This window comes from Xiphophorus couchianus, chromosome 20 (assembly GCF_001444195.1).
Source record: "Xiphophorus couchianus chromosome 20, X_couchianus-1.0, whole genome shotgun sequence".
Lineage (NCBI taxonomy): Eukaryota > Metazoa > Chordata > Actinopteri > Cyprinodontiformes > Poeciliidae > Xiphophorus > Xiphophorus couchianus.
Window position 1 is genome coordinate 1,680,530 of NC_040247.1, and position 26,875 is coordinate 1,707,404.

Genomic DNA, 26,875 nt, shown 5'->3' on the forward strand with positions numbered 1-26,875 from the left:
CAAGTCAGAGGAACTTACAAAATCAACTCAAGTAAAAAAAAAAAAAAAGCTTCATTAAGGCTTTGTCCAGTATGGCCAATCTGTTAAGTTTAACAGAAGGTTTGTTTTTACTCTGTGTAGCTTTTTTGTTTTATGGATTTCATGAAGAACAAAAAAGAAAGATATTCAGCATTAAACCTGATTGTTTCCTCTACTGTCAAAAATAAAAAGTCCCAACAGGATTTGGAGAATATGAAGGAAGTAAAAATCACTTCTGAACTTCGCATGTTAAATAGTGGCACAGTATGTGATGTGTAGCTCATGTTGGTTTGCATTCCTGAAAATAGAAATTACTAGGGCCACTGGAAAAAAGAAGACAAACTAACCTACAAGTAACTTTACAAGATGAAGGAGCTTGTTTTAAGTCAATACTTCCTGAAGAATGATTTTAAAAACTACCAGTTTCACTGGCAGATTATTTTACGTATTACAGGAAATTTTCCCATGCTGAAAGTTACATAATCTGCTAATGGAGCTAGAACCTTTTCACCATTGTTAATGAATTATTGACTTTAAATAACATATATCTAGCTGAAAATATACTTGTAAGTTAGTTTTGTCTTATTTCAAGTGTACTAAGATATTTGCAGTAGAAACCAGTCCAAAAATACTTGAGCCACACTTTGTGTGCCCCTGCTCTAAATAGTTTATATATGCACACATCTATAAAAATGTGGTTTCACATGTGATTATAAATGCCAGATAAAAGTTTTAGGTTGCAAAATGAAAGAAGACCTTGCCTCAGAGGCCATGTGACACTGCTAAAGATGTAAAGTTTGAGGAGGAAGTGAGGCGAGGACAACAGAAAAAGATTTGCTCTATTAGAAGAAAATGATTCCCATTCCCACACACACAGAATGCTGCAGGGTTGTCCTTTTGTTGTGAAGCCATCAGAATCCAATTTCTCCTTCATTAGGTCCGGGTAGGAGGTAGTATGCAGCCACTAGGTAGCCAGGCTCACCGCCGTCCCTGAGCACACACACACACACACACACACACACACACACACACACACACACACACACACACACACACACACTGTTACAGAATCTAAACGCCTGTTATCTTCCCCACAAAGCTGTAACATCAATAAGAGCCCTGTTACAACACAGCTGACACACAAACACGGCCGCACACTCAGGAATAATTTTTTAGATGCGAGATGAGAGGGCCACAGCGGCGGACACACACATGCAGCAATCAGAGTCCAGTAATGAAACTTCCAGGTCCTTCTGGAGGAGAAATAACAAGGTCTCAGGCGCTGAAAGAGATCCATAGTTTGTCTTTAATTGACCTGATCTATTACTGCACATGATGAATGGATACACAACAAACACTTTCTCCTTTTAGATCCTCCCTCTCTCTCTCTTTCTCTGCTGGGTGAAATTGTGCTGTGTCCAGTGAATCAAGCCAATCACTTTGGCATGTTAGAAGTTCGCAACAGCTGCTGAGTGGATGGTGTTCACACATCAGCAGTAAGAGAAATGTAGACATACCAAGACACGCTCTGGAAGAGGCAGTTTCACTGAGTTAAAACCTGCAGTAGTTGGTCAAGAGGGATGGAAGTGTACAGCCTGCGTGGCCGACTGGGAGCCGGGATGAAGCCCATTAAACGGAAGAGGTCCGACTTTAATTCCTGCTCTTTGGTAATTGGCCCATTGGGGCTGATTTGCATTGTTTCCATGGCAACAAGCTTGTTTCTCCATAAGTAAACGCAGCGGGAGGTCAGGAAAGCGGGAGTGGAGTCAGTGAGTTGTTTTGTGTCAGGAGAAGTCAAAGAGGACAAGAGGGAGACGAGAAGTTCTGGTAAAAATTGCTGCATATTTTCAAGGTGTTTCTCTGAAGGACTGAACGGCGGATGATTTATTTTTCCTCAGCATTAACTGGAAAGAGGATGAAGTTGAATACATTTTTTCCTCACTAAAGGCTAAACAATAAATTAATGTTGCATCGGAAGCATTTATAAAAACGATATATTATGGCAACTTAAAGACTGTTAATTAAAGAGTTTCACAAAGCATTAATTAAAGCCAGAGTTTGTCTGCCTTGCTTTTTCTGAGACATAAAATCAATGCTCTAATTTGGTGTAAGCACACCTCCAAGGGGATTTAAGACTCTGGACGGCTTTTCCATAATACGGCTGAAATCAGAAGTTTACATAGACTGAATAAAAAGACGCATCTCTTTAAATCAGACTAGGCTTCTCATTTTAGATGGGCTTCATTCCTTTAGCTGCTCACAGTAGTTTACTGGAGGTCTGGCCCGTTCCTCCAGGTTTGTCAGCTGCCTCACTCTCACAGACCTTTTCAAATTTACATTTTCTCTAGGATTCAGATCAGGGCTTTGATGGCAACACAAAACTTTGACTTTGTTGTCCTAAAGCCACTTTCTAACACCTTGAGGAGTGTCATCCATCTGAAAGACAATCTGTCCCCAAACCTTAACTTCCTGTCTGATGTCTTTAAATGCTGCTTCAATATTTCCATATAATGTTCTTTCTTCATGATTCCATCCAATTTATGAAGCGCACCAGTCCGTCCTGCAGCAAAACAGCCTCACAACATGATGCTGCTACCCTCATACTTTACAGTTGGGATGGTTTACCTGATTTACAAGCAAAACGGTATGGTTGTCAGTTCAGTCAGAGGGTTTTAACATCTGACAGACCAGTACACTCAGTTAGAATGGGAACTAAAGTTGCAACATTTGTCAAACTAACCAAACTCTTTGAGCAACCTGTTCCCCTCCTAGCCTGTGGGGGTGCTGCACCAAGAACCACTGAACCACATCTGAAGAATATATTGAGTGCAGCTTCCTTATTCATGAAATGTAAACAAAAATGGTGAGTTTAGCCATTGGAGGATTTTTCTTTTGTCTTTCAGAGCTAGCGCTAGGCTCGCACATTTGTTTTCGTTGTTTTTACCCAGAATGCTTTGCGCTGTATTTCGCTTTCTGTTTTTTGAGCAGTCTCCGCTGCACTTGGCATTCACATATGCATTCGAACCACATCAGACTTCACTTCAACCCAGAGTGAGGTTTATAGGTGAACCAGAGTTCAGCTTTTGGTTCAGATCAGATGAACTGGACTTTCTGGGTAGCTAAATGAGCGACAGTTTAATTAAAGCAGATTTAACAATGTTGGTCTGAATATTAATAATTCAGTACATTTTATTCTGGAAGAAGTTGAAATCCTTATAGATCCTTTTAGACATCAAACACACCACTGGATATTAGAGGTTAAAATATCAATAAAGCAATTCATTTTTTGACAGGGTACACATTTTTAAACAAAGCCTTCATTAAACCAGGATAAGTAATTAAATTTGTCAATGCAATATTATATAGAAAGCAATTGGTCTGTAATGTTGTAAGCATGGGCAAAAGTAAGTATATTTCAAAGGTTTGTCATATTGATTAAGAATTCATTATTCTGTGGATTGTTGTCAATGATAAATCATTACAAGATAAATAAGATCTATAACATGTTTGTCCCTCAAAATGATTTACTGAAGGTGGGGAAACAGATGGAGGAAGAGACTGGGTGTAAGGAGTGCAAGTCTAAAAGCTTGAGCTTAGCAACAAGTTGACAGGGTAAAGATGTCGAGGTGGTGGAGGACCGATAAAAGCACAGATAAATGGAAGACGGTTTTACTCGTTTAGTGACCAGGGAAGCTCAGAGCAGCTTTGAGTTTTCTGGCGTTTCTTCGTGTAAAAGCAGCGGAGGTGAACAGAGTGGATTAAAGCTGAAAGCGGCATTTTCTGACACGGGAAGTCAACAGCATGGTGCACCGAATAGGACAAGTGATGAAAAGTGGGCCAATTTTCATCACCTCTCCTGGTGTGAAAGTTTCATTTTCATTTTTCATTTTCTCTTTGTGTTGCTGTGCAGAGAAAAAGGTTGGCTCATGTTTACATAAAAAACTTTGCAAAACCCTTTTTAAGCTGATATGCATGAAGGCAAAAAAAGTGCGCTGCAGGAAAAGATTATTAGAAGAACCATATTTCAGCTTGAACTTGTCTTCTGTTGGAATCTGGAATAGATGCAGAATAACAATACATTTAAAACTGAAACCTGCAACAAAGAAGAGATTTTAAAGTTTATGGTAAAAAAAAATCCATGATACTTTAATATTGATTAAGAATCAGTTACTTAATGGCTGACGTTAAAGTGAAGTGAGCTTGCTATGGCGATGCCTTTCCTTTTTTGGGAACCGGAAAGGGATAAAGTTAGAATCCGTACTGCCCGTTTTTTCCTCACACAGACAGAAAGAAGAGATATGATGAACCGGATGAAGAGTCGGATCGTCTAAGTCAGTGGTCCCCAACCTTTTTAGTCGCGCGGACCGGTCAGCCCTTCGCAATTTTGCTGCGGACCGTGGTGGTGGTGGTGGTGGTGGTTAGGCCTAACCCCCTCGTTTTTCGCGGCGTTACGTTCCAAAAATAGATGAATCCTTAATATTAATTTTTAAAAGTACTTAGTTCCATTAGAAGATTATTTCACTTATAACAAAACATTTTTCCTATTGACTTAAAATAAGCCAGTAGTTCTTGCTGAAAAGTTTTGTTTTATTCCAACTATAATATGTTTTTTTTTTTTTTACTTTTTCACTCCAGAAAAATCCATCAGTCATTAATTCAAGTTTTTTTTTTTTGTATAACACATTTCAACAACAAGGCAGTTCAAAGTGCTTTACTTAATAAAAATACTATTGAAACCTTACATTTTATCAGGTGCCGCCATTATAAATATTATACATAATGTTGGTCAGGATTTTATTATTATGGTATAAAAGCAACTTTAAACTCTTAATGAGTTTAGATTTAAAGGAACTCAGTGTTTTGCTGTTTCCTGGAAGTTGTTCCAGATTTGTGGTGCATAGATGCTGAATGCTGCTTCTTCATGTTTGGTTCTGGTTCTGGATGCAGAGCAGAACCAGGAGACCTGAGAGGCCTGGAAGGTTGCTACGACAGCAGCAGATCTTTAAGTCGTTCAGTGATTTATAAATATTTTAAAGTCTCTTCTCTCAGTGAAGGACTGTAGAACTGAACTGGGTGATGTGCTCCGTCCTCCTGGTTTTAGTCAGAAGTCAGAACTGAAACATTAGTTCTTTAACCCTGAAAATGTTCTTCAGGTGATAGAAGGCGACTTTGTAACTGTCTTTATGTGGCTCTGAAGTTTCAGGTCTGAATGGTACAACTTGTAAAAATGTGTTTGAAAGTAAAAGTTTAGCAGCTGGCTTTACCAATGTCGATGACTAATGAAGACAGAGGTTAATGACAGAGCGACAGTGATTGTTTTTCAGGCGGCGCCAAGCAGCCGTCCGGCTCCTGAGGAGTGACCTTTCTTCAAAACAAGCTGATTGCAGTCATCCCAACACACACACACAACTCTCATTAGCACAGCGCCTCCACGAATAGCATGGGGGGAATAAAGCACACAGTCAAACAGTGACGATGACAATAATGAGAACGTTTGTTTCTTGTGGTGGCAGGTCAAGGTGATAATGACTTGCTTCTGTGATTGAGAGTTAACAGTGTTGTTGATTGGAGCTTAATGAGAGCCTTCTTAATTGTGTCAATGAGGGAGAGAAGTTTGAGGACGGTTTGTAGAGCGTGATGAAGAGAGGAAGTGATGATGAGTTTACAGAGAGAGGAGCTGTTCACACGGGCGAGGCAGATGAAGACAGGGAGCAGATGGAGAGAAGCTAGTTAGTACAAGAGATCGTATCTCTGTGGCACAGATAAGTCCACAAATACATCCCCGCTCTCAGCTGATTTGATGCACTGCATTGCCGCTGCTCTTTGACAGAAAGTGATGAACACAGGGTCACGATTTGATGTATTTGAGCTGTGAGATCAGAAATCATCCGGCAGAGCTGTTGGGCCTAAATCACTCGGTTTATAGATGTGGCCTTCGAGCCATACTTCACATCACACACAGTCAGCTTCTCCTGTGTCTCATCTCAACCATCAATCCCGTCTGTTCGCAGCTCCAAGACGCCGCAGAGGCACAGGCTGATGTCATCATTATCTGCGGCTTCGGTCCGAGTTGAGCGCAGGATTAAAATGAGCAGCTTTTGTTGCAACACACATTAAAATGTGTAAAATGTTTTATGTTATTAAAAATAACATAAAACATTTCCTTAAATTTTACTAAAAGTTTATCTAAAAATATCACACACCCAGGTTAAAAACTGTGCAAAGGTATCAGTCAGGAGTAGGTTTTAACTAAAAATACATAGAACTGTGTTGCTTGTTAATGATGTCATATTGTTTTTATTTCTATTGGAGTGAAACCTCTGGTCACTTTCCATTGTCATGCAATTTCACATGAGCTGTTTCTAATTTGAACTGCCACTGATAAGCAACTGCTTTACTGAAACATGATGTAAAGTGAAAAAAATGTAGAAAGACCAAAATGTCTTAAATGTTAATTCCTTCTCTTTTTTGCCTCAGTTTGTGGTTGAGATATTTTCACACAAAATGCAAGAAAACTGTGTGAGCAGGAACAACATGAGCAGTTTTTAGGTTTTTAGACACAAGCTTTCTTTATTTTAAAGCTTAAAGTAACGAAAGTGAACGTTGGTAATACCATTTTCCCACAAAATAATGTTGAGACACAGTTGTCAATGGAAAGTATGAAAGTAATCAAAGCTTTGATTACTGTGGCAAGTTATTGAGGTCTAGATGTTGAAGTCAGAACTGTCAAGTCCTTTAGACCTGTTGCAGAGTAACGTCATGTGCACAAGATCCCATCCCCAGCTTTGTGCTGGAGGGCAAAAAGCTGCTGGCTAATGATGACTAGCATCGGTTTTAGCTGTTAAGTTATCGATATAACAGGCTGAATCTTAAATATATTGGTGATATATGAAAGAAAAAGGGATGCAGTGCTTTGCTTCTAATTGTCAACACCAAGACAACGAGATAACAAGGTCAGGAAAGTAAAAAGAAAAATTGATTGAGAGAGGGAATTAGTTCAGTTATGCTAACTTGACTTTGACAACCGTAACATGTAGATGAGATGTGGAATTTGGTTTGTTTCTGTTTAGTTCAAAAACAATAGAAAAAGGCAAGGTTAACACCAATTCTGTGTTTGAATGAGCTAATCAACCAATGCTAATAGTGTCAGTAGCCAATCTACTGCAGTGATCACTTATTAATAATCTCAAAATAACCATCAAGCCTGAAAATATAAAACTTCAACAAACTGAATGTTTTGTTCTTTGTGTGTTTGCATGTTTTTAGTGTTAAATCCAGGTACATTAGTGGAGTTGTCAGTCAGTTGTTATGACAACAGGTTTAGCATATAATACAACAAACGAAGAATATGAGTAGCTTTGAATTGTAATTCATTGATTTTTCCATGTTTTCCCTTTTTGTGGCCCATTGCACTAAATTATTAACCCCTACATCTCCAGGTTTTGTTTTGTTAATGAAATTGTTCTACTGCGGCAGCACAGCTATGGATGGCAAGAACAGGAATCATCTTTTTGCCCTCCAGCGTTTAGCAAATGGGTAAAATTTATGGATGTAAACAATAACATGTAATGTGTCTTTAGCTACATATTTAAACTGTAATAATCAGAGTAAGTAAAACTTAGCCAGTTCATGCTGAGGTAAAATCCATTCATCTTGTCATTTTTATACAAATTTGTTCAGTTTTTTTGTGAGTTTTAGCAGAAAGAACTTTTCTTCTCTCTTCTTTTCTCCAACCAGTCAAGCGATTGATCTATGGACCACCATGAGGCATCCTTCTCTCTTTCATATCCTATTACAGATTCTCCCTCGGGCCTCGAATTTAATGAAAAAGGAATGAAAGAAATCCCGGCTTGGCAAACCTGGTGCATCGAGTTAACCTATTATTGGCCATTTCAAGCTGCTTTAATTCTGCGACTCCGGCATTAGCGGGCTGTGTACATAATAAAGACAGCTGTCTCTGAACCTGCTTGTGTCCCCGTGGCATGTTCAACCTCTGGTCAGGATCATACTTGGAAATCCCAGCAGGTGGGGGGAGAAAAGAAGGCAGGAAAAATAGCTGCAAGGAGAGAAATAGATCAGAAGTATATTTTCTTCTTTGCAATGGAGATATTGAGGGCATTTCAGCAGCAGTGTAGAGTCTTAAAGGGGCAGTAACATGTAAAATAAACTTTTTTCATGTTATAATGTTATTCCCTCATGAGAAACATATCTGGAGTGTTACCTTGATTTTTTTTTCATGCACGTTTGAGAAATACTTTAATCTCCATGGCAACCATGGAGCCAGCTGTCCATAACTCGTGGTTGGACTTAGCACTCTGAGAAAATAGTAGTATAAGTTGACTATTTTCCCCAAAAAAGCGTGGTATATTATCCATAGATGCCCAGATGTAAAAGTTTTAGACTTAAACTAGGTCAGGGGTGATCAAAGTGACACTCTGAAGGATTTTGGGAGGCCCAACAGGAGCAAATCTAGCTTGCAAGCATAAGTGGTTGATGCAGATGGACAATTTTTCAGTTTTTTTTTTTTTTTTAGCGATAACTTCTTCTTAAAAAATATTAGGGGCAATAAACAGATTCCCATTTATTAATGAGGTTTTTGCATTTATATTAATTTTGGACCAATTACCACAAACATTGATCCACTTTTCCCAAAAGCAAATCTTACTTATATAAAAAAAAAAACAATCAACCTGAAAAACTTAGAAACTGTTGGCCTTCTTTATGTTTTATAAATATATCCAATGATTTTCCATTTTCTACAAAAAATTTACCATTCTGTTCCTTTTAATAAAATTTAAATTGTTTAATGTATTATTGAGGCCACACTGCAAAAGTACAAAATTGTGCCAAGTATTTTTGTCTAGTTTCTGGTGCACATATCTTAGTAACACTTGAAATAAGACAAAACTAACTAATAACTAGTAACTTTACAGCACAGTATAGAAGCTTGTTTTGAGTAAATAAGTCCTTAATTTTGATTTTAAGAAAGTACTTGTTCCATTGTCAAATTATTTTAACTAATAAGACATTTTTCCCATTTTATAAGTGAAATAATCCCAATGGAAAAAAGTACTTTTTTATACTTATTGAGGAATTATTGACTTAAACCAAGCTCCTATATCTTGTTGAAAAGTTACTAGTTATTAGTTAGTTTTGTCTTAGTGGAAGTGTTACTAAGATATTTGCATTAGAAAGTAGAATAAAAAAGCAAGGTCAGATTTTGTTTTTGCAGTGCACTGCACTAGGTAAATGTCCCAGAGGAAATGTAATTTAATGTTTAATGATTTGCTTTATTTGAGAACTTTTCTCCCACCCTTTTCAATGTTCAGGTTTCTCTCTTTCCGCTTCAATAAAGTCTAATATTAAATCTGGATCACTGGAATGAAGTTTGAAGTGGTTCCACTGTTCTCCATCCTGTGATTGTTCTCCGCGCCACTGAGAATACTCTCCCACACTGTGATTTATCTGTACGACTGTCGAACAAATTAACTATATTGCCAAAGTCGTTTGCAGCATATTACAGCTGGCTATAAGAAGCACATCAAAATAATGGAGAAAAATGATTTGGTTGCTGTTGTGTCCTCGAACGCCCACAGCTTCAGTCTCCGGGTTAATAAATGTGTGCTCAACAGGGGTTTTTCAGCGCACACACATCGTTGTGCAAACACTGAGGTGGAGTCGGTCGTTCGTCTGATCCTGAGAGTTGGAATCCGGCTCTGCAAAGTGATTTTCATCCTGCTTTCTCCAGAGACACAAAGTTACACAGCTCCAGTTTTTCTGTGTGTTTGATTTGTTCAAAGGCTAATGGCTGATTGCTTTCTTAGCACCCGTGTCGCATCAGAAGGGTTGATAATAACAGCCCAGAAATCTACATAGAGGAGTGTTTGTTGTTTGTGAAGTCGGTGTTGATTACTGGCGATTTACTGGCTTCCTGTGTGTTTGTTTGAGTGTGTACTCCAATCATCCTACCTCTTCTGTCCTCCGTTTCTCACAGTTTCACCGTAAACATTGTTTTGTGTCTGTGTATGCAAGCTTAGCTGTGCTTTGCACTTTTCAAAACATCAAACTGAGTTGAGCTGGGTGAAAGTCTTGAGTCGGCAATCGTTTCTTTGTTTTTTACATCCAAGCTTTCCTTGGATAATTTAGAATTGTGATGCCACTCTGTTATGTTTGTTCAGATTTTTTTTCTTCATTATTTCTGTAATTCCATGTTTTGGATATTATTCTCTGTGGAATCTGCCAGAAGCATTTTTGCTCTCACTTTTTTAGCCCTTGCAGCTTATAGTTGTTATGATGTGTAACTGTGGCAACAAAGCATTGTTTCCACAAGTAGGAGCAGCTGATTAGCATCTCAAAACTACGACCTCAAGTCCAAGAGCAGTTGAAAAGGAGGTTTTATGGCTGCAGAGCAGAACAGAGGCAGCCACACTACACCAAGCGACCCACAACACCACACCCCTCGTTGTAGAGGAGCACGAGGTGAGGCGCACACTGCGGGCTGTCAACCCAAGGAAGGCTGCTGGACCTGTTGGTGTCCCTGGACGTGTCCTGAAAGACTGCGTCGATCAGCTGGCTGGAGTCTTCACCAGGATCTTCAACCAGTCCCTAGCCCTGTCTACAGTCCCATCCTGCCTGAAATCTTCCACCATAGTCCCCATACCCAAGAAACCTCACATCTCCTGCCTCAACGACTACCGGCCAGTGGCACTAACCCCTGTGGTGATGAAGTGTTTTGAAAAACTGGTCCGGGGTCACATCACAGCACTTCTCCCTCCTGGCTTTGACCACCACCAGTTCGCCTACAGAGCCAACAGATCCACAGAGGACGCTGTGATCATGGCCCTCCATGCTGCTCTGTCACATCTGGAGCAGCAGGGGAGCTATGTGCAGATGCTCTTTGTAGACTACAGCTCTGCTTTTAATACCATCCTCCCTCACAGACTGGTGGACAAACTGGGGGACCTGGGCCTCCCTCACTCCACCTGCATGTGGATCCTGAGCTTCCTGACCAACCGACAGCAGAGAGTTAGGGTGGGAAAACATACATCCACTGCCCTCAGCCTTAGTACTGGCTCTCCACAGGGCTGTGTGCTGAGCCCCCTGCTCTATTGTCTGTACACATACGACTGCACCTCTGCCCACCACAGCAACACCATCATCAAGTTTGCTGATGACACCACAGTGGTGGGGCTCATCTCAGGAGGTGACGAGTCCGCCTACAGGGGAGAGGTGGAGCGGCTGTTGGTGTGGTGCAGGGAGAACAATCTGCTCCTCAACAACTCAAAGACAAAAGAACTCATAATAGATTACAGGAGGAATAAAACGGACATTACACCACTAACCATTGGGGGAAAATGTGTGGAGAGGGTAGCTGATTTCCGTTTCCTGGGGGTCCACATTGAGCAGGGCCTCACATGGAACATGAACACCTTGGAGCTGATAAAAAAGGCCCAGCAAAGACTGTACTTCCTGAGGGTTCTCAGGAGGAACAGCATCAAGGAGAAGCTGCTGGTGTCCTTCTACAAGTGCTCCATAGAGAGCATACTGACCTACTGTATCTGCGTCTGGTATAACAGCAGCACTACGGCTCAAAGGAAAGCTCTCCAAAGGGTTGTGAATACAGCCCAAAAAATCATTGGCTGCCCTCTCCCCTCACTGGAGGACCTGCACAGCGACCGCTGTCTAAGAAAAGCACAACACATCACAAAGGACACTTCTCACCCCGGACCTTCTCTGTTCACACTGCTGCCTTCAGGCAGAAGATACAGAGCAACCAGAACCAGAACCAACCGTCTCAGAGACAGTTTCTACCCGATAGCAATAACAAAACTAAATGCAATCAAAAACATCCATTAATCATCATGAATGATGGATGTGAGAATGTGGCTGTTCTGATTTAGTGTTTATTTTTTTTTGCCAGTTGTTTGTTGATTCTTGCGTTGTGTGTGAATTGTGAGACAGTTATTTTTTGTTTTTGGGCATATGCACCGACTGATGGCACCCTTTGAATTTCGTTGTCCTTCTGACAATGACAATAAAGATTTATCTTATCTTATCTCTTATCTTAAGAGCAGAGAGGAGGAGGGAGTTCAATTCATCTCTTCTCAGCATCCATCATAATTGTGAGCCAGGATTGTATCCCTGACTACAACATCTCTAAATGTTGGAGCGGCAAAAACAAAAGAGGTGGATTAGCATTGCCTTCCAACAACTGATGGAAACATTACCATGGAATATCAAACCGTTAGCAATTCATGACAGTGTCAACAGTCTTCAGTCAGAGGCCTCTTTAGATATGTTGCGAGCCTGACTGCTACAGGAGATCCTTCCTGCCCACAGCATCTCTGCCTGCGAAGATAATTTAATTATATGAATTACAAGAGGGATAAATAAAGTATTTTTGAATTGAATTGAAGAAATGAAGACACAAAAAAGCTTCACCCTTTAATACTTAAGAAAAAAAATGTTTTCAGAAACCTTGTTCTATATTTCTGGCAAACCAGGCTTCCCTGGTTTGAAAGTTTTTCCATCAGTGTTGAAGTTGATGGTGAATGCATAGTTTGTTCTCTTTAAATTGGAAAGTATCCTCAGTTTTTAGATTCAGCAGGATGTTAGCAGCGCAGACTCATTTCATTCTGATAAAACTTAAAGGCCAAGTTGCTCATTCAGAGGTCAAATTTGCTTCAGAAAATGCCCTGAATGAGTTAAACTGATTAAAGAAGAAATGCTTTGATATCTCATCCATATAGTTTGATAAATAATGCGTAAATGCGTACCTGGATGCTGTCTGAGCCTCTTCTGTACCTGCGGTCTCAACTGGTCTCTGAATACGAGGAACTGCAGTCTCCTGGGCATCTGTACATCCGATTCTTGGGTCGAGTCGACTGTGATACACTCCAGACTCTCCCCTTGGGTCTCTGTGTTGTTCTGACCAACAGACTGACCTTTTCAAGATACATGAGGAGGAGTGGTTTGGTTTTTCTTCCATGCTTTCTCCTGTTTCTCTTCATCCTTCTCCTGAAATGCTGGTTTACTGAAGGGCAAGGCCTTCAAAGGAATTGATTTGTTGGAAAGGAAAGGATTAAAACTCTTGTTGTTTTGTGTAAGTAAAATCAAAAACTTGCAAACGGAAAAAAAATATTAATGTATAGTATGAGGAGAATAATTAACACAGAAACTCCTGATCCAAAAATGTAATTGGTTTCACTTCAACCTTTTAAACTATGCCTGAAATTTGGACCACACCGAAAAACCAAATAGTCAAAATCTGGGATCCAAAGGTCATTGCATTGTTGGCTTCTGGACTAATTTTGTGTGGTTCAAGGAAGGTACATATTTGGGCCTTTTCCTAATCTTTTTACAAAGAGATGTTCTGTTGTAAGTTTATATCGTCCTAAACAGAAAATATTAAGTACAAAACCAAGACTTTTTCTTTTATTAGCCATTGTTTTGCTTTTATTTTATTTCACAATAAGTGGTGCCACAAACATCCAACAACATTTTACTCAAAACAAAGTTGGTTACACCCATCCAATATACTTTGCTAAGTACAGTAAAATTCACATATCTGCTGCAGGGAATAAACTAAAATCATTTTATAGACCAACAAAGTAGAAGAAAACTAGCCTAAAAATGTTAGAACTATAAACATTAAGGCAAACATAAGATATGTTTAATTTATGGTTGTATAGGAAAAAGAGAGAAAAAAATCACCACATATGATTGGATTTTTAATTTGGGGGAAAAAAGAAAATGTTGGCCTTCATTCAACTTATGGATTTTGGCCCTCAGTAAAAAGTTTGGAAACTACTGATCTAAAGAAAATCCTGTAAGGAATCCAAATATTCCAGAAGCATCATGGTGGTTATAGATTGAGATGCAGCCTGGTAAGAAATATTGGACCCAACTTTAAATGAGGCATATTTATAGTCCGAGTCTGTAGTTTAGCGAAAATGTACATTTAATCCATGGTTTTAGAAATAATTGTTTGTTATATAACCAATACAGTTGAAAAATATATATATATTTCAAGACGAAAATGACCATTTCTCCTCATGATGAAACCATTATGAGGAGGTTCTGGAGAAAATTAAGAGAACACTTAAAATGATCAGTTTCTCTGATTTTCCTTTTTATAGGTATATGTTGGAGTAAAATGAACATTGTTCGTTTATTCTAGGAACTACTGATAACATGTCTCTGAAATTCCAAGCAAAGATTTATTTATTTGCAGAAAATGAGAAATGGTCAAAATAATGAAAAAATGCAGAGCTCAAATAATGCAAAGAAAGCAAGTTCATATTCATTTAGAAACAACAATAGTAATGTTTTACCTCAGGAAGAGTTCATAAATCAATATTTGGTGAAATAACCAGGAGGTTTTGAATGGGATTCAGTGCAGTGGTCTCTTAATTTTTTCCAGAGTTGTACTTTCAACCTGTCGTTTACCAGTGAGGTGCAGACGGATGAATTTAACCTGCAGGGTCAGACAATGAGCACCAATAAAGGACAGACTGTATGTGTGTTGGAAAATGGGTCACATTTTGTTTGAAACCTGGTTTTAAAATCAGTGCATCAATGCTTACCTGTTTCTGGACTCTTTAGGAGACACCAGCAGACTTCAGGGAACTCTGTTCTTTGTCCAGTTCCTAATACTGAAGAAGACCAGAGAGGAGGGAGGAAGGCTGGATGCAGATTAGTAGGAAAAGCAAACAGGATCTGATGGAGAAGAACAAAATGAGGACAATTAAAGGTTTGACTGTTTAGAGAGAAAGATTAAACTGGGGCATCCATGTAGGTAGAAACAGGTGAGACAAAAAACTGAAAAGAAACAAGAAATGTGAAATATATGAACTGCGGCCGAATGAGAAGGAAGACGGGACTGAAGATGAAAAGAAATGCAGGAAGATAAGTAGAATAATACAAAGACATGGGGAAAAATTGACATTATTACTGCCTCATTGCAGTCACTGCTCTCTGCGTCTGCTCATATTGTGTTTGCTTTGGCATTAAGTATTTTATTCCTCGCCAGTAAAGCACCTTTTCAAATGAACTGGAAGAAATGAATGCACAAATTTAAAATCCGCCAGCTGAGTTCTTTCCCAGCTCAAAACTCAATCTTCCTTCGTTTTTTTTTTTTTTTTGTCTCCTATTTGAGATTGGTGACGGATAAATTGCCATTCTTTCCGCGGCCACAGCAATGGATGGAGGCCCGATTTTTCCGCTGGGATAAAAGCCATGCTGATAAAAGCTTTATGGAGCTCTTATGAAAACTCGCCCGCTGCCGCAGGAAGGCGTTTTAATAATATAAACTTGCCATATTCATTTATCAGCAACATAATTTGGAATTTGCATATGGTGCAGAATGCTTGGAAGATTTTAAAAGTCTGATGGATGTAGATGCTATCTACAGTTCTCTCTCATAAAGGTTATGGTTGAAGCGTGTCGCATTCATCCTTTAAGTGCTTCCTGTCTTCTGCTACATGCATAACATCTGGTTTAAATGTGACACATAATGGAAAACAAAATGTTCTGGAGATGAGTAAAACGTAGGTCATGACTCAAAATATCTGGTTTTGTTTTCCAAACTTCTGGATAGTTTTAGAGATACATTTTATTATATTGAGTTCCTTGCAGTGTTGGACGCAGATAAAGACTTTAATGCTTGGGAAAGCTCTTAATTAGTGGAAATAACCAGAATTTATCCAAATACCAAAACTGAATACACTTGTTAAGTACTTTATAAATAAAATGTTGAAAATCTCATAAATTAGTAGTAATTTAACATCCAGGAATATGGGTTAGATTTCAATTTCTGACTAAAGTATTCTTCTTGTTACATAAATGAAAGCCAGCAGGAATGATGTAGCATCATTCAAAGCTACAATACACACCACTGGGCGACTTTCATAAGCAATGTTTGGAAACTCAATAGTGTTGAGATGAATCTGCAATTTATCCAGATCTGTTTAAAACTTAGAACAATTTTGAAGTTTCATATTAAGGAGCAGCAGGGACATACCATTTAGAAATATGTAAGAAGAAAGATTTTAATTTGTGATCTGGAAACAGTTTGGTCATCTACCAATTCTGTCTTCTCTTAATGGTGTCATGAACAGTTGAGCCATCAAAGTGAATCACCATCAGCAGGGAAATGGTCCGGTAGACTCGGTTCGATTGGGAACCAGAAAGTCAACATTTTCATTAAGGCTGGTGGAGAGAACAATGAAAAAACAAAACGCTAACACGTTGTCTACACGCTTAAAAAGAAACGGAAATAAGAACAGAAAGCCTCTGTTTGTTTCTTGACTTTGAAGATGTTTCATAGAGGAGTGTACTGTAAAATTGTAAACACACACCTTCCATGAAAACAGAGAAATTCACAAAGACTCAGTGGGCGAGCGTTCAGCTCCTCGCTCGATGTGGTCCCACTGTTGTGACATTTGGAAAGGAGTATCTCAGCATAAAGCCCAACAAGCCCTCCTATCTTTGTACTTTCTCATCTTCACACAATTAAATAAGTCATTACAACAAAAATAACAAAGACTTGAACTTTTTAAAAGGATTTTTTTCTGCTCTTTCTTAACTTTATAGTCTAAAACATCTAATTTTACATGGGAAGTTGTTGATTCTCAATCTGTTAGTCTTTTTTTCCCTCCCCTCCAGGGGGTCTTTTATGGGCTCTAGTGTCCCTTATATGAAAATCTTTTAGTCTTTAATAAACATTCAAAAATCACACTCTCATGTCTGCAGACTATGTAACAAATTATTAATGTAAAATACAGCATGGCTTTGAAAACATTTAAACATCTAAGTTATACAGATCAAATGAGTTTGAACTCTTCTGGAAATTAATGCTGGACAACCAATAACAATATATATATATATATATATATATATATATATATACAGTATATATATAGCGATAGAAACGTGACTACTATCTATAGATAATGTGGTAGAATATTCAACATTTAATATGAAAATTGATTGAACTGCGATCCAGAACAGCACAGCATTCTGGGGGACGTAGGCATAGAAAGGCTTTGGCTGCTCAACCTCTTATGGCCAAGCGAGAGGTATCAACTAACTCTGTGGTTACCTAGCAACTCACTCATTCTATGGTTACCTAGCAACGACCTGCTGAGTAACTTGCACAGCAGCAGTTTAATGTTTCACCACCGTGTCTCACTGCTGCTTAGAAATAAAAAATGGTATGAAGTTAAAACTGAGGATAAAACAGGAAGTGGCAGCATCACCAGTTTGGCATTATTTCAGATATTTAATTTAAAAACTAATTAATAATTATCAATGTCAATATGGAATACTTGTATGTAATGATATTTAATCATCTAACTTAACCATTAACTGACTGTTATGAACCAAAACAATCTATTAGATTATAGATTGTCTTTGAAGAGCCTGCAGTGGAGCTACATATGAAAAACTGTGAATTCAGGGTTATGATCCTGTGCAAAACACCTGCAGCCTGGTCTTACTGGTTTACTGCCATAGTTGAAGCCTGCTGCTGGTGGAGTCGCTCTATCGCGGTGTTACCTTCCAGCACTTAGATAAAACCTCATCCAATAATAACAGCTTGTACATGAGAGAAATAACAATACCTTATTTTTTTTGTTAAATTTAGTAATACTCAAAAGAGGCTGTTTAACTAGCATTTAAACACCCAAAGACTTTGGTTTGGACAGATTAGAGCATTTTACAATGTGGAGAGAATTGAAGTCCCAACCAGCTCCATACTTCAGTTTCAGTTTGATTATACCATTTACACCTGGTCATGTAGCGATCCAAATGGTCCTCACATTATAACTTCATTTTATTTTGTACATTTTGAGACTAACAACTAGTAATTCTGCAGCTTTTTTAAATGCTAATTTACTGCTAACAAGTGTTTGACCAGATTTGATCGGAGGTTTTATGTCGGAGCAGGTCTGAATAGAGCTTTAACTACAACACTAGTGGAGCTAAATCAAGGTGATTAAATAGAGATTATGCCAATTTTCCAGAGTGTCACTAGAGACCATGAATTTCCTGGAAATTTTGTGGAAAAAGCACGTGATTAATTTGTCATCTTGTGCCAAGCATTTTCTTATTAAAGACATTGTGCTGCTAAGGAGACGGTGTCTAAAAACATTTGGTTTTCATGAAGACTGTCATTGTTATCTAAAGATTTAGATGATGCGACTCTGGCAGCTTATTGGATGGCACGGCTCCCGTAGAGAGACAGAACAAACGACCATCAGGGAATCCTGATAAGTTTTGTCTCCATAAAAGTGAAATGTAGAGCAGAATATTAAAAAGGAAACCCTGTGAGGGATCCCTCTTTGAGCGATCAAGGGGAAAGGTTTTGAAATACAGATCTGTCTTCAAAGACGAGGTAAAACACCTGAGGTATCATCACGCAGCGTATCAAACTCCCTCGAGTTAATGTAGAAGACGTTTTCTTTTGTAATCCATCCCGGCTGTTAGAGATATAATTGAGTGACATTATTGTAACGAGCAGCTGTATTCATCGTCTTCTTCTGGGGCCTCCAGCGTCTCCCATCTTTTCCCAGCCAATGACTTTTTCTGTTTTATTATGAAGAGGGATTCATTAACCCCCTCCGTTCTGTCTGCAGCTCTCCTTCCAGGTCACACCCTGCATCTCTGCGCCTGTCACTCCGTCATTCTCAGCCAATTAGTAGCTAGCTTCGGGTGTTTAACCCCAGGCCTTGCTATCAATTGGCTCGTTATGTCACTGCTGTAAACCCTTCCCTACAGCACCCTGATTCTGTCCCCGACGCTGAACCCTATTTTATGAACTGTCTTTGACTAAACATCTTATTAATTGCTTCATTTGCATTTCTTTTTTGTAATTTGTTGTCTTTTTCCTAAATTGTATTTTTGCTCCTTTCTTTCTCATTTCTTGCTGTTTAATACACCATCTTTGAGCCCCATATTCCTGCAGATTTCCACAACTCAATTGTCCCTTTCCCTGCCTGTAGGCAGCAATGGTATTAATAAAGCTGGATTTGAAATAGATTTCCTTTCTGCTCCATTTTGAATTACATTACAGCGTAGTTTTGGCTCCAAGCATTCCTCTTCCTGTGGCTTGATAACACAATATACATTCATTCTGTGTCTGTCCTGCTGACGGATTGCAGTCGCAGCAACATAGGATGCTGCAGTGCCCTAATCTGTCTGCAGCTGCAGCATGCTATGATGCTTTTTAATTCGACTTTAGATCAATAAAGCAGTGTATGAGTTAGAGATAGAGAAGTAATTATCAGGTAGATTAGGCTTCAGTCTTCGGCTTGACAATAAAAAATATGTGTGTGTGTATTAAAGGTGTGTCAATCCATCGGCCACCGATCATAATCTGCTGATTTCCGTGAAAAAGTGTATGATCGGTGATCACTGATCACTGTCTTTTGTTGCCGATCACAAAAACCGATCACCTGCTTCTCATACTTCGCAGCCTGGAGAAGCCAGTGAGCAGCACAGCTTCCCTTTTCCTTCACACTGCTTCAGCTCGCAGCATCAAATAAGCAACGTCATGTAAGCACTCAGAGTGGATGGGAAAGTTTGCATATTGCGATGAAAGACCTGTCACAATGCGCAGCGGTATTGCGACTGTATTACCAGTATTGTGGTAATACCTTTACATAGGGGTTTTTTTAGGCCAACATTTTTTAAAAATATGTAAATATTAAACATCATTTTGAGATTATGGAACAGAAAAAGCTAGGATCAGATGCAATACAGAGCGAGTTACCTAAACCGTCAGACATTAACGAGTGTTTTGCATCATTGGTGCTATTTTCTTGTGATTGGCCTCTGCTCTATATAAATCTTTTAAGTAAAATTACTCATCAATAGATTCCCTATAATCCATTGAGGAATTTCTCCATCTAATATTTTTCTAACTACATATACAGTAGTTCAGTTGGTTATTGTTTCAGTTTTGCCTCATATTTGTAACTTCCAATGTTCATTCATGCATTACTTTTCTTGTGAAAGGTCGATACAAACTGCACTGGTTAACTTTAGAGATCAGGAAAATCTTTATCATGGATTCAAACTGTGTTTTAGAACAAGCTTTCTTGGCTCCAAAGTTTAATTCAGACGCTCCAAGTAATGGTTTAACTATCAGTCGTTGACTCCATGCTGGGAGGTGTAATTAAAATCCACTAAAAGGCATCTGCTCCGACTCGATTTAATCCAATTTATCCGAGACGTGAAGCAGTGGGGTGTCGCTTTGTCTGCTGCTGCCTTTCTGTGTGGGTCTTATTGTGTTAGTCTGCTTTAAATCTCTATGTCTGACGGTACATGTGTTGAGATACGCATCTGATAAGCGGAAGCATTAAAGAATGAATCTGTGCGTCAGAACGATGAACCGGTTTATTGAGTCTTAAAGCTGTCATGATTAGAAGGCTGATAACTGTGTAGGTACTGTGGTTCTTTTTGTTACTGATGAGTGTCCTGACATGCTTTGAATATGAAGAAATATCCTTTTCTGTCTGAGGCCTTTTATATGAAGAAGACAGGTGTAGATGAGAAAAACTATAAGAATATCAAAAAGGTGATACAGACTCACTCTTCCTATATAGAAAAAATAATTAAATGAAATTATCACTGAAATAAATGATTTTATTAGATATTACATTTAAAATACAAATTAGATATGTGTGTTTTTTTGTTTTTGGTTAAATGTTAAATCAGCTTGCCATACTTTCTTGGATGGCTTCTGCATGATATTGTGTCTGCAGTCGGCATTCATTCATAAAAGTAACCAAAACCAATTGAAGCAGAAGAGCCCAGACTTCAAAATGCCAAAGTCTCAGGACAGAGAAGCTGCTCAGACTTGATTGGAAGGTGTTTTATAAAGTTACAGTAAGAAATTACCAGAAATAATTTGGATTATTTAGCCTGGTGTAAGAGAGAAAACATTGGGATTAATTAGGATTAATTAGTAAACTAATTAGCAAACTAAACATTTAGTTTAGAAACTAAATATTTAGCTCTAAGCTACCTAGTTAACAAGCTAAATGTTTAGCTTCAATCTGAGTATTTAGTTAGCAGGTTAAATATTTAGTTCTGAACTACATATTTAGTTAGTAAGCTAAAAGAAATGGTTACAAACTAAACCTTTAACTTGCAAGCAAATTTTTAGCTCATCTTGAATATTTAGTTAGGAAGCTAAATATTTAGCTGAGCTAAACAAAATATACAAATTCAATGTCGATAACCAGAAGTGGAAATTTCTCTGACTTTTGGTCCCCTAAATAAACTCCTGCTGGTGATCTGGCGTTGTCACCGTTAATGAAGATTCATTAGTACATCTGTACTAAAATTAAAACGACTCTTTTATGTTTTAAGTTGAAATTTTGTTCATGTTGAAAGGAGAAGAAAGAATAATGACGAGGAATCACAAGCAACAATTGAAACAAATCAGTTACACCTCTTATTTTGGTAGTCCACTTCTGGTTATTGGCAATTCAATTTTCATATTAGCTAAATAGCTAAACTCTTCACTAAATATTTAGCTTTAAATTAAACATTTAGTTTGAATCTAATAATTCAATACTAATATTCACTATTAGGAATACTCTGAGTTGGTCCATTACATAAAATCCCAATAAAATGTATTAAAGTTTTTGGGTTGTAATAAAATTGGGTAAAAATCCACAAAAATTCCTAAATAGCCACAAAAATAACATTTGTAATTAAAATCTTATAAGTAATTCCAGTCAGGTGCTGATCAAGAATATTAGTGCATAAATTTATAAAGGTTTAATCAGAAATAGGCCACCTTACCACCCACACACACCAGGGAAACACTCTGACACACACACCCCAACACACTCAGTAAATCCTACAAGAGAGAGAAAATCCCTGTGAGGAGTTCTACTGATGTTGCTTGTTTGCCTCTGAGGGTCATCTTCACGGGAGAGCTCGCCCGCGTGTGTGTGTGAGAGGGTGTGTGTGTGTGTGTGTGAGTGTTTATATAGAGGTTAGGCTGTTATTGGTTTGGAGGGAGGATGCAGATAAAAAGTGCAGCCTTTGCAACATATCAAGAGTCGCACAGCTAATGCTGAAGATGCAGCAGTAAAGCCTCAGGTGAAGTGTGAGTGTGTGTTGTATCGGTGGAAGTTTGCTTGGATCTTCAGAGTTTATTAGATTTCTAGCCATTGGCCAGAGTAGTTCCAGTAATAAGTAATTTCCCCTTCGCTTTCGGTACACACCAACATAAAATATCAGACATCCAAACACAAGCAGACGCAGGCAGGAATGAAAACTTGTCCCTGCCATGTTTCTCCCAGAGGGAAACTCTCCGTGCTTTTCTCTCCGTGTTTTCTCTGACACTGCCTCCCCACTTTTTTGTCTACTCTCATTTTTTTTATGTTTTTGCCTTTTGAGTCTCCTTTGAAAGCAGAAAAGTGAATCAAGTGCATAAAAAGCCAATAAGAAAAAAAGATGGTTCAGCTCTGGCATGAGAGGCCATGGACAGATAAAGTATATTGTCTTTAAAAGCATCATTTAGACGGCCATTTTTAAATAATTAAGTCTGGGGAGAAAGGCCAGAACTGAAGCGCAGTAATTTTATGACTTCACTGGACCAAATTTTGACCTTTTTTTGTTACTTTTTGTACTTTTTCTGCAAAACTTCAATTTTCTTGGTTTCTGGGAAGAAACTGACTCTTTATTCAATCTGGTGGTAGATGACTTTATTAATATCAAGTATAAAATTAGGAAATATGGCAACAAAGGACATGATTTCTGCTCTTGCCTTGTTACTGTCTCCCATTTCTTTGCCTGTTGTGAAGCACTTTGTGATGTCTTTACCTGGAAAATGTGACATGCTATATATATAAAAAAAATCTTATTTACTTAAACATAAATTTACAGAATCCATGTTTTTACCCAATTAGTGGAAAAACTCAGAGTCTTATATTTATCGCCCTCTATGCACATCATTCTGCAAGAATCTGGAGTCTCCACTCATTTCCAAAGACCCAATTTTACATCCAATGTTTAGCATTAAAAGACATTTTAACAAGGTAACTTTATAAGAGATCCAGAACGAAGAAGATGTGGGTAACAAGTCATCTACAGGTGCTGGACTGAATGAGAAAAAACATCAGAAAAATACGGCAACAGCAACATAACCGGAAGAAACTGTGATATACGATGCAGGGAAAATAAAACATGAGTACAAAAGAGTAAAAAATAATAAGCACAATGTCCAATATGCAATAAGAGAAAAAAAAATTAAAGATGGAAAAGGTTTTCAGATTAAAAGAAAAATAACTGGGGAGCTACAAAGCAGAGGCTGAGGAGTGGAAAGAGGCAGAAAGATTGATTTCCACTCGTCCTCTTCCCCTCATTCTCTTCTCACTGGAACGGCTCCCTAAAGTCTCTGGATTAATGGCTCCATTTCTGCTGCTCATTCATCAGATTCAGGAAAGCATCCCACAACACAATCCCTCACCAGGCCCTCTCCTGAACTAGATACCTACCTGCCGGAACATCCTGTAGGCTCTGAGGTACTTTCAAACACAGACAGAACAACTTTATGTCGGCTTCAGGTCAAACAACAGATTGTCTGTCAGAATATGTGGTTGTTAGCCTTCATTGTAGTGATAACTGGCAGGTAACACTTAGAAAACTAAATCTAAACTAGCTGATTATACTCTAAAATGTACAGAAAATGTGATAAATCTGGTCTAGAAACTCCTTAATCTTTAGCTAATCTAATCTTTAACCACTGTCTCTAGTGGTAAACATTAAAACATGGACATGAAATAAAATGAATAGTTTTAAAGGAAAAGCTCTACATTTTAGCCATGTAACCTGTTAGCATCCTGAAGCTTGTGTGAAAGTAACCTGTAATTCCAGATGATAATTCAAAATTAACTTTTAAGCAGAATAGATGTCATCTGTAAGTTTCTGGAGTTCTGGAAAAGTAACTTATAATTTCCTGAAAGTATCCTGTTATCAGATTAATAAACCATACCTGAAAGGTAAAGAGAATACACAATGTTACAAATTCTTTTCTCATAAAATGCTGAAGTGTCAGGCGAACAAAGTTAGAACTTTCAGAAAGTTTTGGGAATGCAGAACTTAGTTGTTGCTTTGTTTAAAGTATGCTATGTGTTGTAGAAAGTACTCTTTAATTACCTTGTATTTTTCCAAAAAGTAACTTGAAAACTCAAGAAGAGAATTCCAGACTAGACATAACCAACCTCCTCCTGCCCTTCCAGAAAAAATGGTAAAGATGGAGATAAATATTGGTTGTTAATATTTGCCCAGTTTTATATATTGAACCGATGCGACATGTTAAAAAATGACTAATATCGGACGATGTTTTGCACCAGTAGCAACACTCGGCTGTTGATCATGTGACTTGTGTTTAGTCCGGTCACAATAAGCAATAAATTAATGAATCATATGTTCAATTCAAACACACTCAATAATTTCCAGTTGCATTATTTTTTGTTTTTCTCTGTTCTCTCTTACCACAAAGGTTTTCTGTCTTAACTTTGAAGGACAATTTTGTCTACAGAGACTTTATAATTGATTTTATTTTTTTTGTTTGCTGTTTTATTTATTTATTTATTTTGGATATTTAAAATGTCTTCCAGTTCCAGTAAATATTCATTAGGACCTACAGTAGTTTATTGATGTTTGAGAATGTGTTCTTTTTTTATTATGATATTATTTTTATTGTATTACTTGAAAATAATACAATATTTTTAAGTAATACTGAAAATATTATAAGAAAGTAATATTTTCAAGAAATATATTACTTGAAGTAATATTGAAACATTCTTGTTTATTGTAATAACTTCTGTATCAATTTACCGTCCAGCATCATTTATTATGACAGGTCTAGCTTGACGTGTGGAAAAATTGTTTCCATCACAGTTTTATTAGATAAGCCAATTTTGAACCGGCCAAAAATAAATAATCACCAAACCAAACACCAAAACTTTTTATCGAGTTGAAAATGTCAAATTGCACAGTTACATGGTCAATGGAAACATAACTACTTATAAAAAAAATTACATGTCTTTTTTTTGGTGTATGTAAACCTTTGGTTTCAGCTGTAGTTTATATTAGTAGGAGCTTCAGTCCAGTGACTTTGGTTTTTGTGGTTTGTTTCCATTGTGGCGACGTTCGGCTCTTTTGTGCTTCATGTATTGATGATGGTGCAGAGGAGGGGGTGTTGTAATCTCTCTGCTGCACGCCTCACCGTCTCACACTGTGCTGTAGCTGTGCCATCTACTCTGGCCTTTCACAGCTTGTGATAGCTAACATGCCAACCCTTGACCGTTCCTGATTAATGAGGCTAGCAGCCACTGTTGGGACCATATCCCTGTGGAGCCATATTGTTCTTCCTCCATGCATACATATTTTATCCCATCTGTCAGTTGGCGCGTTCTCACTCCAAACCCAGCCTCTCCATTCTTATTATTGATTATTAAGTCTTGTTTTAGACACCTAATGATCCTATATTTCTCAGCACGTTCGTCTGTCATTCTGTTGATCTCGACAAATGTTAGAGGTTCAGCCAGGTCCAGAGTGGGTGTGAAGAAACGACTGAAATGGATTTGGGAAGGAATAATTAATGCGGTGTGAGGAAGGAGTGGAGCAGAAAATGAATAATATAGAAAATCTGGCATTTGTCATGACCAAGGTCATCTGGGGAGGTCTCATCACTGTAACGATGTAAACAAAGTTATAATTCAAACTTAAGCTCTCCTGTTCTCCATATCACTCCATCTCTCTGCAACTGGTTGTTTTCTCAGCAAACGTTTTAGAAATCGGTTCTCAGATGACCTTCGATTTAGCAGAAAATGAGATGGAGATGAACTTCAAACCCCCTGATACTGGAGGGAGATGGATCTATTTAAACAAACACTGAGAAATGATCCAAACTTTGTTTTAAATCAGGTGATTAACTCTGCTGAAGCTACTTCCATCTCTGTTAGTGAGGGTTCATAAGATAAGATAAGATAATGTTGGCATTAGTTAGATTTACTAAAAGATTAGGATTCTTAAAAACCAAACTAAGAAGCTACAGGATTAAATCAATGTCTGTGTGCTGTTGTAGGTTTTATCCCAGAACTCTGAGCAAATTTATGATTTAGTAAACTCAGGTTGAATCTTTTCTTGAAATCAACGGCCAGATAAGCTTTGATGTATTGCAGTTCTTTGTGAAAACCTGTTTTTATTCACTCCATGACTCAGTGATGGGGATTATGTCCCTGTAATCAAGGAATTACATCGTGTGTGTGTGTGGGGGTGTGTGTGCGTGTTCGTGTCCGTTTGACGAAGATCAGAATTTTGCTTTGTTCCATTTGATCTTCGTCTAACAGAACAAAGCGACATTTTGTTGGAGACATTTTACTGTAATGTCATGTTGTGACACTTGACACCTCCTGTTCATGAGAAAAGTAGGAAGTTTTGTTTGGGTGTGAGGTTGTCCAGATTAATTGAATACTATTCTGACAATTGTTGCAGTCACTGATAAATGTCAAGCTGGAGGTAGAAATGGATTGTGAGTCTATAAAACCAGTACTGGTCGGCAATAAACAATTTCAATTGAGTTATTGGACTTTCTCAAAACAAAAAGTCTCACAGGAACCAAATAGAGCAACTTATTAGAAGGTTTGTTTAGAAAGCTTGTCTTTGGTAACCAGAAGACCTGCAGCAGATGGTAACCTCCCCCGTACTGTAACAAAACACTCAGAAATGATCCTGACCCGGATTAAACAATAAGACAGAGGACATCAACAGTTCAAATCTGCAAACCAGCTGCTCTCTAAGATATTTAATACCAACCATGCAAAGGAAA

The 26,875-nt window shown here is 38.1% G+C and overlaps 1 protein-coding gene and 1 long non-coding RNA gene across 12 annotated transcripts in view; both read left to right on the forward strand.

Moving 5' to 3' along the window:
- ptprt (protein tyrosine phosphatase receptor type T) overlaps positions 1-26,875 on the forward strand; it is a 319,822-nt gene that overhangs the window by 120,423 nt on the left and 172,524 nt on the right. The window lies entirely within an intron of this gene.
- Positions 4,881-19,669, forward strand: LOC114135655 (uncharacterized). Its single transcript, XR_003593629.1, has 3 exons — positions 4,881-5,024; positions 8,506-8,507; positions 19,660-19,669. It is a non-coding gene; the product is annotated as an uncharacterized LOC114135655 (long non-coding RNA).